Source organism: Capricornis sumatraensis, chromosome 2 (genome assembly GCF_032405125.1).
Source record: "Capricornis sumatraensis isolate serow.1 chromosome 2, serow.2, whole genome shotgun sequence".
Classification (NCBI taxonomy): Eukaryota; Metazoa; Chordata; class Mammalia; order Artiodactyla; family Bovidae; genus Capricornis; species Capricornis sumatraensis.
The window spans coordinates 138,528,340-138,543,781 of NC_091070.1; positions in this window are offsets into that span (position 1 = coordinate 138,528,340).

A 15,442-nucleotide genomic window follows, 5' to 3' on the forward strand; every position below is an offset into this window, starting at 1 on the left:
AGGGAATTTGATTTTGGAGGTCAGTGAGATTTGATTACAGAATTTCCACCAGCCTGGGAAAATAGACTCTTGGAGGGCACAAACAAAACCTTATGTGTACCAGGACCCAGGAGAAAGGAGCAGTGATCCCACAAGAGACTGAGCCAGACTTGCCTGTGTGTATCCAGGAGATTCCAGAGGAGGTGTGGGTCAACAGTGGCCTGACACGGGGTCAGGGACACTGAATACAACAGTGCTGGTATAAGTTCATTTGAAGGAGGTCTCCATTACTGCCATGACCCCTAACATAGTTTGGCCTCAGGTCAAACAACAAGGAGGGAACACAGCCCCACCATCCACAGATAATTGGATTAAATCATTACTGAGCATGGTCTCACCCATCAGAACAAGATCCAGATTCCCCCAAAGCCAGTCTCTCCCATCAGTGAGCTTCCACAAGCCTCTTATCCGTATCCATCAGAGGGTATACAGAATGAAAACCACAATCACAAAAAAACTAACCAACTGATCACATGGATCACAGCCTTGTCTAATTCAATGAAACTATACGCCATGCTGTGAAGGGCCTACAAAGATGAGACAGGTCATGGTGCAGAGTTCTCAAAAAACATGGCCCATTGGAGAAGGAATGACAAACCACTTCAGTATTCTTGCCTCAAGAACTCCATGAACAGTATGAAAAGGCAAAAAGATAGGACACTGAAAGATAAACTCACCAGGTCAGTAGGTGCCCAGTATGCTACTGGAGAAAAGTGGAGAAATAACTCCAGAAAGAATGAAGAGATAGAACCAAAGTGAAAACAACACCCAGTTGTGGATATGACTGGTGATAGAAGCAGGGTCCAATGCTGTAAAGAGCAATATTGCATAGAAACCTGGAATATTAGGTCCACGAATCAAGGCAAATTGGAAGTGGTCAAACAGGAGATGGCAAGAGTGAACATTGACATTTTAGGAATCAGTGAACTAAAATGAACTGCAATGGGTGAATTTGATTCAGATGACCATTACATCTACTACTGTGAAGAAGTGAAGTAGCCCTCACAGTCAACAAAAGAGTCTGAAATGCAGTACTTGGGTGCAATCGCAAAAATGACAGAATGATCTCTATTCATTTCCAAGACAAGCCATTCAGTATCACATTAAACCAAGTACATGCCCCATCCACTAATGCAAGGAGCTGAAGTTGAATGGTTCTAAGGTCTATAAGACCTTCTAGTCAGTCAGTCAGTTCAGTCGCTCAGTTGTTTCTGACTCTTTGTGACCTCATGGACTGCAGCATGCCAGGCTTCTCCAGTAGCATATTGGTTTGGGAAAGGAGTACAACAAAACTGTATATTGTCACCCTGCATATTTAATTTATATGCAGAGTATATCATGCAAAATGCTGATCTGAATGAAGCACAAGCTGGAATGAAGATTGCTGGGAGAATTATCAATAACCTCAGATATGCAGATAACATCACCCTTATGTCAGAAAGTGAAGAGGAATTAAAGAACTTCTTGATGAAAGTGAAAGAGGAGACTGGAAAAGCTGACTTAAAATGAAACATGCAAAAAACAAAGATCATGGCATCCTGTCCCATCCCTTCATGGACAATAGAAGGGGAAACAGTGGAAACAGTTACAGATTTTTTTTATTTTCTGGGGCTCCAAAATCACTGCAGATAATGACTGCAGTAATGAAAGTAAAAGTTCCTTGGAAGAAAATTATGACCAACCTAGACAGCATATTAAAAAGCAGAGATATTACTTTGCTGACAAATGTGTATCTAGTCAAAGCTATGGTTTTTCCAGTAGTCATGTATGGATGTGCGAGTTGGACTATGAAGAAAGCTGAGTGCCGAAGAATTGATGCATTTGAACTGTGGTGTTGGGGAAGACTCTTGAGAGTCCCTTGGACTGCACGGAGACCCAGCCAGTCCATTCTAAAGGAGATCAACCTTGGGTGTTCTTTGGAAGGAAAGCTGAAACTCCAGTACTCTGGCCACCTCATGCGAGGAGTTGACTCATTGGAAAAGATTCTGATGCTGGGAGGGATTGGGGGCAGGAGGAAAAGGGGATGAGATGGCTGGATGACATCACCGACTTAATGGACATGAGTTTGAGTGAACTCCAGGAGATGGTGATGGACAGGGAGGCCTGGCAGGCTACGATTCATGGGGTTACAAAGAGTCAGACATGACTGAGTGACTTAATTGAACTGAACTGAGGAAGCTTACATTTTCTCAGGAAATGAGAATAAGAAAGGACACTTATTTTCTAGACTTGTGAATCTTGGCTATGGCTAAAAAAAATAGTTATAAGTTAATCACTTATTTAAGGCATATGTTCTATCCTGGGCAATATAACCATAGTGTATGATTATAACTCAGACTTCAGTAGGCCACTGAGTATCAGGCAAACTATTTCAAGATGATGGGTAGAAAAGTAGAAGTAGATTAAATGAGCATGATCATGTCACTGCCTTTTACTTGCCATGAAGTGGTATTTGAAGATGAGTGAAGGCAAATCAGATGCCAAGTATTTGTTTCTGTGAGAAAAATAATAGTATCACTCCTCCCATGACAGATATAGCCCAATGTAATTAACATGACACATGGTGCCTGGTTAACTCTTTTAAGAAATGGAAACATCATGAGATCTTATTGGCCTCTTCTTTTACCAAGCAGGCCACTTTACAATATTCATTGTCAGATTAGGTTCAGTAAGTGAAAGACTGTGGTGTTGAACCCATAATTAAGCTCCATCTCTGACACTTTGAGCACTTTATTCATAAGCTCATTGGAAAAAAAAAAACAAAAATCAAAACTGGGTTGGCTGGAGGGAGAGCCACTGAATGAGTCTTCTAATATACCTTAATTATAAACACCTTAATTATTCCCTTCTGCTAAGAGACTGATCTTTGGTCAGCCTTCATGAGTAGCATAAACATCCTCATATTCTTGACCATTCAGAAATGTCTATCTGCATATGTGTTTCCTCAGTCATCCATCTCCCCAATTTGCAATTATCTTCTTTACAATCTCTGACCATTCATCCAAACTACTAGCCACTGCTTATGAATATCTGTATATCTCCAACTCTAGCTAGCTCTTCTCTTAGGAAAAATAAACAATGCAGCACACTACTTTAAGTTATGTCCACTGGAAGAGTTTGTGCTCATCACTCTCTTTTAAGACCACCCTGAATTTGGGCAGCAGACATCTATTTTTGCGTAGTATACCCTCCCTTATCATTTGTAAATAAAAACTCATATTTTTTTCCTCATTTAACTAGATAACATGGAGTGCCCTAAGAGGCCACAGTGTAGGCTGAGAGATAGGAAGCAATGTAACAGGGCCTATCTGATATGGAAAAGTGAAGTTGCTCAATCGTGTCCGACTCTTTGTGACCCCATGGACTGTAGCCTACCAGGCTCCTCAGTCCATGGAATTTTCCAGGCAAGAGTACTGGAGTGGGTTGCCATTTCCTTCTCCAGGGGATCTTCCCAACATAGGGATCAAACCCGAGTCTCCCGCACTGCAGGTAGATGCTTTACCATCTGAGCCACCAGGGAAGCCTAAAATTATCTCTCTAATTGATTTCCATAGTTCCCAACTATGTTGGTGGACCATGAAGATTTAGATATTAATGTCAAATCAAAACGTCCTTCAGTTCAGTTCACTTCAGTTGCTCAGTCATGTCTGAATTTTGCCACCCCATGGACGGTAGCACGCCAGGTCTCCCTGTCCATCACCAACTCCCAGAGTTCACCCAAACCAATGTCCATCGAGTTGGTGACGCCATCCAACCATCTCAACCTCTGTCATCCCCTTCTCTTCCAGCCCTCAATCTTTCTCAGCATCAGGGTCTTTTCAAATGAATTAGCTTTTTGCATTATGTGGCCAAAGTATTGGAGTTTCACTTTCAACATCAGTCTTTCCAATGAATACCCAGGACTGATCTCCTTTAGGATGGACTGGTTGGATCTCCTTGCAGTCCAAGGGACTCTCAAGTCTTCTCCAACACCACAGTTCAAAAGCATCAATTATTTGGTGCTCAGCTTTCTTCACAGTCCCACTCTCACATCCATACATGACCACTGGAAAAACCATAGCCTTGACTAGATGGATCTTTGTTGGCAAAGTAATGTCTCTGCTTTTTAATATGCTGTCTAGGTTGGTCATAAATTTCCTTCCAAGGAGTAAGTGTCTTTTAATTTCATGTCTGTGATCACCATCTGCAATGATTTTGGAGCTCAAAAAAATAAAGTCAGCCACTGTTTCCTCATCTTTCCCATGAAGTGATGGGACCAGATGCCATGATCTTAGTTTTCTGAATGTTGAGCTTTAAGCCAACTTTTTCACTCTCCTCTTTCATTTTCATCAAGAGGCTCTTTAGTTCTTCTTCACTTTCTTCCATAAGAGTGGTGTCATCTGCATATCTGAGGTTATTGATATTTATCCCAGCAATCTTGATTCCAGCTTGTGCTTCCTCCAGCCCAGCGTTTCTCATGATGTACTCTGCATACAATTTAAATAAGTAGGGTGACAATATACAGCCTTGACATACTCCTTTTCCTATTTGGAACCAGTCCGTTGTTCCATGTCCATTTCTAACTGTTGCTTCCTGACCTGGATATAGGTTTCTCAAGAGGCAGGTCAGGTGGTCTGGTATTCCCATCTCTTTCAGAATTTTCCATAGTTTATTGTGGTCACAAAGTCAAAGGCTTTGGCATAGTCAATAAAGCAGAAATAGATGTTTTTTTCTGGAACTCTCTTGCTTTTTCCATGATCCAGCGGATGTTGGCAATTTGATCTCTGGTTCTTCTGCTTTTTCTAAAACCAGCTTGAATACCTGGAAGTTCACGATTCACATATTGCTGAAGCCTAGCTTGGAGAATTTTGAGTATTACTTTACTAGCATGTGAGATGAGTGCAATTGTGCGGTAGTTTGAGCATTCTTTGGCAGTGCCTTTCTTTGGGATTGGAATGAAAACTGACCTTGTTCAGTTCTGTGGCACTGCTGAGTTTTCAAATTTGCTGGCATATTGAGTGCAGCACTTTCACAGTGTCATCTTTCAAGATTTGAAATTGCTCAACTGGAATTCCATCACCTCCACTAACTTTGTTCGTAGTGATGCTTACTAAGGCCCATTTAACTTCACATTCCAGGATGTCTGGCTCTAGGTGAGTGATCGCACCATCGTGATTATCTGGGTCATGAAGATCTTTTTTGTACAGTTCTTCTGTGTATTCTTGCCACCTCTTCTTAATATCTTCTACTTCTGTTAGGTCCCTACCATTTCTGTCCATTTTTGAGCCCATCTTTGCATTGAATAGTCCCTTGGTATCTATAACTTTCTTGAAGAGATCTCTAGTCTTTCCCATGTTTAGTGATCACCATAAATTATGATAATTTCTCTACTCCATATAAAGACTGGGAGAAATGACTTCAAGTAACATAGGAGAAGGCTAGGAGGAAGGCAACATTTTGGCTGTGTAGCCTGGTCTTTCCTCTAAGCGACTGAACCTCCAATTGATTTAAAGAACACTGGCACTGTGAAATGGCACAATCAGGGAACTGGTTGAATAGCCAAAATTCCCTCTAGTGGTGATTCAAGTCATATTTCTATTCACTAGACCAGAGCTTTTCAACTCACACAAATCAGTGAAATCTTTAACAGGTTGTCCATCTATGGAAACATGGTACATTATTCAATGCCAAATATATCTGCAGATGAGACTGTTTTAGATTATTCCTTTGACTCTGTCTATCCACAAAATAACAGCACCTATGTCTTTGATGATTTAGAACTTCCACTTGTCTATCGTCACTTTGGAATCTCATCATCCCTATTGCATACAGGGACTGTGGTTTGACAGTAGCATTTCTCATATTTATTTATATGCTACAGAGAATAACCACAACAGCTCTTCAAGAATAAAGAGCTATAACACAGCTCTTCAAAGTTCTCCTCATGAAGGAATGTCTTCTGGATCCCTCTGGGGTATAAGTTAAGGAACTAGTACGCAAATTTTATATGACAAATCCTATTTAGCATGCCGGTCTCCTTAAAACTTTGGGTAACTTCATCTACAATATAACCCCCAAAAGTTCTGGCATTTCCTTTTTCTTCAGGGTAAGCCACATTTACATCCACAAATCAGTCAACAGAACAGTTAGAGCCAGTACTTTCTGTTTGAGCTAACTGATTCAGTTGAGAACCTCATATCAATAAATTTACCCCAAGCAAACATTATATTCTTTCCAACTGAATCCAGGACCCTTAGGAAAAAATTTCCACATATTTTCTCCCATAATTTTTTTGTCATAAGTATCTGTCATACACTGGGAAAATAATACAATTATATTGGTGTGGATTACAGTACCAATGGTTCATACTTTGTGATTAATTCTCCAGGACCAACTGGACTTAAGTCTAGTTATATATCTAGAAGGTATAACCTTCCTGAAGAGGATCAACAGTCCCTTAAAAACATACAAGATCTTCAGGCATAAGAAGACTAACTTCTGACACAGAAGGAACAGCTATTCTTACAATGAAATGGGGCTCAGTAGAATTTAAGAGATTAAGTCCACCAGCTTCAAGAAATTCTGCCTGTATGTTCCGATTTCAATTTTCAGAAACTAAGTCCTTCTCAATCAATTGCATCTAACATAAAGGATCCTATTAGCAGGAGAACTCAATTTCCCTTGCAAGTTAGCTATATACCATGATCTCATGATTTCGTTTCTACAATTTCTCCACTGTATTTGTAACCAAACAACCAATTCAATTTTATTGTTTATTTTCACTAAAATATTTCAAGGCAGCCATTACTTGTCATGCACTCTTTTTCTTTCTAGGTGTCTACAGGTGGTAATTCTAGGTAACTGTGTCATTACAACATGACAAGACTACCAGAGTCTACAGATGGAAACAATGGCAGGTGGAAACTGAGGCAGTTTGGAATAATCATGTTTTACTGACTTTTTTTCTGACAGATAAGTGGGTAACAGAGGTAGAAGCCTTTCTAAAGAACAGAACAGAATTCCTTATTTATGATTATTCATTGAGTGGAAAACTGATTTATCTTTCATGAAAATAGAACACTCAGATAGACTACTGATTAATTTGTTTCATCAGCTACAGAGATCAAACTCTGAGCATTTATTTTTACACCAAAATAAAATTATCTCTTTCATGTGTTAATTTTTGTGTCAGCTTAGTCTAAATGCCTTAAGAAAAATAGATCTGTATCCTTTACCAGTTAAGAAAAAAGTGGCTATTTGGTTTCAGTTAAATCTGACAAAAAAAGAGGCTGATTAGTAATGTTATAGGGCACCTGCTGTTAAGAAAAACTGCATTCCTATTGCCTTGAGTCATGCAGTCAGTAAACACAAGTAGAATTTAAGAGGGTTTTTTTTTTCCTATTTTTTTCAAAGACAACATTTAGAGAGAGACCACAGATTTTAAAACTTCAGAATGGTCATAATTTAAAAGGGAAATGAAACAACAACAACAACAAAAAAAAACAGTAACAAGATTGACACCAGTCAGGAAAGTCTTCAAAACAGAACAGTCTCTGGCAGCACTGTCAGTTTTACTGTTCTGAAATAAATGGGGGTCTACTGCTGAGACGGCAGAGAAACACTTCATTACCCCCCTGAGTCCTGGATGACTGACTAAGGTATGTGTGCATAAATTGATGGGCAGACTACACTGGATATTTCTCTGTTTACAGTTAAATTTCTAGCGGCATAGTGAAATGCCATCTAGGCAATCTTTGATGCAGCCAGCAAAGCAAGGCTAGTTTGGGACACAGAGAAATTCTACTGCCTGTGGTTACTCTCCACTGGTTCAGAACAGAAGAAATCAGTTAGGAATCACAGAGGGAAACTGAAGTACTAAATTTCATTTGGTTTCAAAGTTGGGGGAAAAAGTGTTAGTTACAAAGAAAGGAAGAGCATATAGAATTCAGAGTAGTTGTACCAAAAAAGACTTGGGAGATTACTGAGGCTGATAAAGATGAGGGCTTCCCTGATAACTCAATTGGTAAAGAGTCCTCCTGCAACGCAGGAGATCTCAGTTCAATAACTGAGTCAGGAAGATACACAGGAGAAGGGATAGGCTACCCATTCTAGTATTCTTGGGCTTCCCTTCTGGCTCAGCTGGTAAAGAATCTGCCTGCAATGCAGGAGACCTAGGTTCAATCCCAGGGCTCCATGGGGTTGAGCCACTAGGTACCCTTATAAGGATATTTTGTCCAATTTAGTAAAAGGGTACCTAATTTCAAGATTTCTAAGATTAAAAATAAATTTAAATTTTAGTCATATGAAGTCAAATTAAACTACTAGAAAAAATTATTTAAGATGATATAGTCCAAAGAATGAATACATTAGAAATAGTTGAATAAACAGGTGGGTTCACGGAAGAAACAATTTCATGATTTTTTTGACAAGTAGACAGGTAGTCTAAATCTTAAGGTCACTGACTCTAGGGTCAAACTAATTTGAATTTGAATCCTGGCTATATACCTCCTACTACCTACATGACCTGAGCAATTAACTTCCCTACTTCCTGCTGGAAATACAGGTGGTTAATGGTTATATGGTCCATTAAGAGTTATTGTAAAGGTTAAATAATCAAACGCATAAAAAGAACTTAACTCTGTTCACATTGAATACACTCCTACCTTTGCATCTGTTTGGTCCCAAAGCTTAGTATTTACATATAGGTTGATCTCTCTGTCTTCCATTTGCTACTAAATGAGATGATTTCTTGGTTAAAATTTATAGACTGATGTTATATTGCATCCTAGTAACATTAAGCCATTAAACATTAATAATAATAAGTACAAATAAATGATAATATATAATAATAATAATAATTGCAGGCACAATCATCCAATAGGCAGCAAGTTTGCAGAATCAAATTTTTCAAGAAAGCATTACTCCTTCCTGGTAATGAACTCTGTTATCTCAGAAAACTCCCTTCTCCTCTCTCCAGAGGACACTTGATGACTTTTCAGTCAGGGAATTTCTGACACTTTAACAAAATCTCTTAAATTTTGGTCTTACCTTTATGGGAAATGATTGTTTCAAATTATATGTGCTGGGATGTAAAATAATTTTTTAATTAATTTTCGGAATAAATTCTTGCATGCCCATGGTGAATAAGTCTCAGAGAAGGTACTTGTGTAAGAAATACTGATGAGACTCCCTGGGCATCTGAATATTTACTGGATTAAGTAGCTAGGCTTCAAATATTTCAGATATAAATACATAATAGTATCTAAATAGCTTTATTCAACCCAGAACTTTAATGTAGCAGAAGGTATTACTGACAAATACTGTGTCCATACTCAGCAATAAAACCGTAAGTTGGTATGACATATAAATATATTCTATGTGCAGGTGCTAAGTCACTTCTGTTGTGTCCAACTTTGCAACCCTGTGGACTGTAGCATGCCAGGCTCCTCTGTGCCTGGGATTCTCCAGGTGAGAATACTGGAGTGTATTGCCGTGTCCTCCTCTAGTTTATCTTCCCAATCCAGGGACTGAATCTGCGTCTCATTATGTCTCCTGCACTGGCAGGCTGGTTCTTTACCATCCTACAGGGCTGAACTGTCCTATATGGCAGCTACTAGTCCAGTGAAGCTTTTGAGTACTTTTGAAATGTGGCCAGCTCAATTGATATGCTATTTAAGTATAAAATACACTTCAGATATTGAAGATTCTTAAAAAAATTCCAATGATTTTTTTTAAATCATTTATTACATGTCAAAATAGAGAAGGAAATGGCAACCCACTCCAGTGTTCTTGCCTGGGAAATCCCATAGACAGAGAAGCCTGGTAGGTTATAGTCCATGGGGTCACACAGGGTTGGACATGACTGAGCAATCAACATATGCACACACACATGTTGAAATAATGCTTTTATCATTTTGAATTAAAATATATTGTTAAAATTAACTTTTCCCTTTTACTTTTTCTATGATATGGTTGCTGTTAAATTGAATGTTACATATGTGACTATCATTATATTGAATAGTGGTGTTCTGGAGAATAAAATGTGGAGTCTAATAACAGTCATAATTTTGCATTCATTTAGGGATTTAAAACACTTAAGCAGTATAGCTAAGAAAGATAGTTTTAATGTATGATTTCTTCAATTCTCTCTTTCTAACCTGAAAAACCTTTCCTTCAAACTTTCCTCTTCTTACATTACCTTTAAAAGGCTAGATATTTTTCCTGAAAAATTGGTAAAGAAAAAAATTTTAACAATTTTAAACTTTACTGACAGGGTAAGCTATTTTCTACTTGAATAGGAGCTAAAAACTCTATTCCCCCATTCAGGAGTACTATGACATTTCTATAAAATAACAGTTAAGCTCTCTTTGGTAGATGAAACTTAGGAAGTCTTCTATTTACTGTTCCTGTCATCATTGTTATCACCAAAACTGTGAATACTATGATTATTCACAATAATATCTGTCATGTATTAGATATATAAGAACTTACTGTGCTAAGCACTTTAAGTCTATTATCTCATGACAATATTGTAAGGCATTAAGTCTATTTCACAGGAAAATAAAACAAATACTTTGCTCAAGGTCACAAAACTAGTAAGTAATAGAAACACGATCTGCCATAAAACCTGTACCTTTAACAACTATGATTTACTGTCCAATATTAGCATGGCAATAAAAGTGCTATTTGAGATACCACTCTAACTTTTGAGATGGAATTATCAAATTATCATTTTTACTTATGTTTCCATTATGAATGTTTGATTGTATATCATAAAAACAATGTTCTATTTCTACTGCTTTATGAAAATTAATTTTAATTATTTAAAATATATTTATGTTAAGTCTTCTGTTTAATTCAAGTATTCACCCAGCCAGTATATTTTGAAGGCAGCACTAGGGCATTTTGGATACACAATTCAATTCCTAGAGAAGCATGCTTGCTGTTAAAGTCCCTACTCACTAAATTCTAACAGTGCCTCCCCATTCATTCTAATGACAAAGAACTCTCCCATGCATTTCCACATAGCTTGGTAGAGGATAAGGCAGAAAGCAGAGTGTGTCTATGGTTGAATACCATTGAACATACGATTCAAATATTCACATTTAACTAATCCCTTATAGTCACATCCTTGTCATTACAGTTTAATATTCCCCTGTGAATAGCAAGCTACAACTCTATCCCAATACCCCACCCTCTAACAGGTATAATCTTTCTCTATTTCCATATTAAAAAGTAGTATCAGTTAGATCCTCTTGCAAATCTCCACTTACAAATTTAAGTATTTATTTGTTTGCTTACTGTTGGTTTTTAAACCATTACAAACTAACAGAAAATTTGTAAGAATTTAACATTTCTGTCAGACACCTTTCCTAGTCATTTGTGTGTAATTTGCTGATTTGATGTTCCATCACTACTGAATATTTAACTATAAGCTTCTACATTTAAGGTGACTCTCTTATAAAACCACACCACAACTATCAAAATATGTTAACTAGCATTACACATAAAGAAGATTATTTTCTAAAGATGAGAACAACCCAGTATCTCTTCTGTCTCACATGATCTTCTTACAATGTGAGTTTCACATTCCTCAGGGAATGTATGGTTTTGGTCTGGAGGAGGAAGAAGTGGGGGGAAAAGCCTCTATTTCCTCTCCTATTATTTGATTTCAGTTCAGTTCAGTTCATTCGCTCAGTCGTGTCCAACTCTTTGTGACCCCATGAATCGCAGCACACCAGGCCTCCCTGTCCATCACCATCTCCCAGAGTTCACTCAGACTCACGTCCATTGAGTCTGTGATGCCATCCAGCCATCTCATCCTCGGTTGTCCCCTTCTCCTCATGCCCCCAATCCCTCCCAGCATCAGAGTCTTTTCCAGTGAGTCAACTCTTCGCATGAGGTAGCGAAAGTACTGGAGCTTCAGCTTTAGCCTCATTCCTTCCAAAGAAATCCCAAGGTTGATCTCCTTCAGAATGGACTGGTTGGATCTCCTTGCAGTCCAAGGGACTCTCAAGAGTCTTCTCCAACACCACAGTTCAAAAGCATCAATTCTTTGGTGCTCGGCCTTCTTCACAGTCCATCTCTCACGTCCATACATGACCATAGGAAAAACCATAGCCTTGACTAGACGGACCTTATTCAGCAAAGTAATGTCTCCGCTTTTGAATATACTATCTAGGTTGGTCATAACTTTTCTTCCAAGGAGTAAGCGTCTTTTAATTTCATGGCTGCAATCACCATCTGCAGTGATTTTGGAGCCCCCCAAAATAAAGTCAGACACTGTTTCCACTGTTTCCCCATCTATTTCCCATGAAGTGATGGGGCCAGATGCCATGATCTTCATTTTCTGAATGTTGAGCTTTAGGCCAACTTTTTCGCTCTCCTCTTTCACTTTCATCAAGAGGCTTTTTAGCTCCTCTTCACTTTCTGCCATAAGGGTGGTGTCATCTGCATATCTGAGGTTATTGATATTTCTCTCGGCAATCTTGATTCCAGCTTGTGCTTCTTCCAGCCCAGCGTTTCTCTTGATGTACTCTGCATATAAGTTAAATAAGCAGGGTGACAATATACAGCCTTAACGTACTCCCTTTCCTATTTTAAACCAGTCTGTTGTTTTGTGTCCAGCTCTAACTGTTGCTTCCTGACCTGCATACAGATTTCTCAAGAGGCAGTTTAGGTGGTCTGGTATTCCCAGCTCTTTCAGAATTTTCCACAGTTTACTGTGAGCCACACAGTCAAAGGCTTTGGCATAGTCAATATAGCAGAAATAGATGTTTTTCTGGAACTCTCTTGCTTTTTCGATGGTCCAGCGGATGTTGGCAATTTTGATCTCTGGTTCCTCTGCCTTTTCTAAAACCAGCTTGAACATCAGTTATTTCTGGATAAGAGATCTTTCTGATTCTCCTTGTACAACTGCTATAAGGATCGAGCCACTGTGCCTTGAGGAAGTGAAAGCATGGACGTGGAGAGTCCTCAAGTGAGGTCCTAAATCTGAGCTAACTCAGAATCAACCATCAGAAATGTGAATAAATAAGCCTCCAGATGATTCCTGCTACCAACCAGCAAATCTTTTTAGCTGAAACCCCTGATACCATGGAACAGAAAGAAATTATCTTCATTGAACCCTTTTTAAAGGAAAAAGGGTATTAGGAAATCCATAAAATCCATGATCATGATTGGACATGGGGGTACCTCTTCACTCATCTCACATACTAGTAAAGTAATGCTCAAAATTCTCCAAGCCAGGCCTCAGCAATACGTGAACCATGAACTCCCTGACATTCAAGCTGGTTTTAGAAAAGGCAGAGGAACCAGAGATCAAATTGCCAACATCTGCTGGATCCTGGAAAAAGCAAGAGAGTCCCAGAAAAACATCTATTTCTGCTTTATTGACTATGCCAAAGCCTTTGACTAAGTGGATCACAATCAACTGTGGAAAATTCTGAAAGAGATGGGAATACCAGACCACCTGACCTGCCTTTTGAGAAATCTGTATGCAGATCAGGAAGCAACAGTTAGAACTGGACATGGAACAACAGACCGGTTCCAAATAGGAAAAGGAGTGCATCAAGGGTGTATATTGTCACCCTGCTTATTTAACTTATATGCAGCATACATCATGAGAAACACTGGACTGGAAGAAACACAAGCTGGAATCAAGATTGCCGAGAGAAATATCAACAACCTCAGATATGCAGATGACACCACCCTTATGGCAGAAAGTGAAGAGGAGCTAAAAAGCCTCTTGATGAAAGTGAAAGAGGAGAGCGAAAAAGTTGGCCTAAAGCTCAACATTCAGAAAATGAAGATCATGGCATCTGGCCCCATCACTTCATGGGAAATAGATGGGGAAACAGTGGAAACAGTGTCAGACTTTATTTTTGGTGGCTCCAAAATCACTGCAGATGGTGATTGCAGCCATGAAATTAAAAGACGCTTACTCCTTGGAAGAAAAGTTATGACCAACCTAGATAGCATATTCAAAAGCGGAGACATTACTTTGCCGACTAAGGTCCGTCTAGTCAAGGCTATGGTTTTTCCTATGGTCATGTATGGATGTGAGAGTTGGACTGTGAAGAAGGCTGAGTGCCAAAGAACTGATGCTTTTGAACTGTGGTGTTGGAGAAGACTCTTGAGAGTCCCTTGGACTGCAAGGAGATCCAACCAGTCCATTCTGAAGGAGATCAACCTTGGGATTTCTTTGGAAGGAATGAGGCTAAAGCTGAAGCTCCAGTACTTTCGCTACCTCATGCGAAGAGTTGACTCACTGGAAAAGACTCTGATGCTGGGAGGGATTGGGGGCATGAGGAGAAGGGGACAACCGAGGATGAGATGGCTGGATGGCATCACTGACTCGATGGATGTGAGTCTGAGTGAACTCTGGGAGATGGTGTTGGGCAGGGAGGCCTGGCAGTGCTGTGATTCATGTGGTTGCATAGAGTCAGACACGACTGAGGAGCGACTGAACTGAACTGAATGATCATGATAAAATCATTGCCATTTCATGGAACAATAAGATGTACAGGCTTATTTTGCAGTTCCCTACTCTAGCCTTAGAATCAATCATTTCTCCAAGGAGATCTGCAAAGTTTTAGTGGGGAACGGTGTTTAAAAAACGTTTGACCACTAAGTGTGTTTGTGTTTTATGCTAACCTACATGCCTATCTATTCCCTGGCTTCACAATTTCAATTCCCTACTAATGCGTTTCTCCACTATTAAAACAGCAGGTGTGCATGAATGTATGTAAGATATCTTTACTTTTTCTCTCTAGGAAATAAACAGTCTTTTTTCATAAATGGACATTTCCAGTCTTTTTTCCCAACTTTGCTGTTCTAAAGCAATAATGCTGTTCATATATTAATTTATAGACATCATAATTCTGTCCAGGCCAAACACACATACACATACACTCACATATACATTTTATGCCACAGACAGCTTTACTAGCAAACTAAACAGTTAAGTACATTCTGAAAATTGAAATACCATGAGAGTCAATTGTGCAAATCTGTTTTTCTATGACAAATGACTATACAAAACCTGAATTACAATAGTATAGAATGATTTGGAATTATATTTAGACAGTCCCCTATGTCAATAAGAGAGAGTTAGATTTAGTTGATGGAATTTTAATTTTCATTAAAAATGCAGGTTCTTAACTAAGCCATATTTTCTAATAAAATTCAAGATAGGGTTATGAATACAGACAAACTTTGGTGAAAATGATATAGTCAAAGACTAATGAGTAGAATTTTATGTCAAAACTAGTGTTAGGTAGGGGGTGTACAGATTTAGTATACATTCCCTATCTCAAGGAGTTTACTGTCTAGTGAAAAAGGTAGCTGTATAACTAATTAAAGTACCCTATGGTGAAGGCAATAATAGTGACACATAGTAGTAGGCTAGATGTGCAAAGCTTCT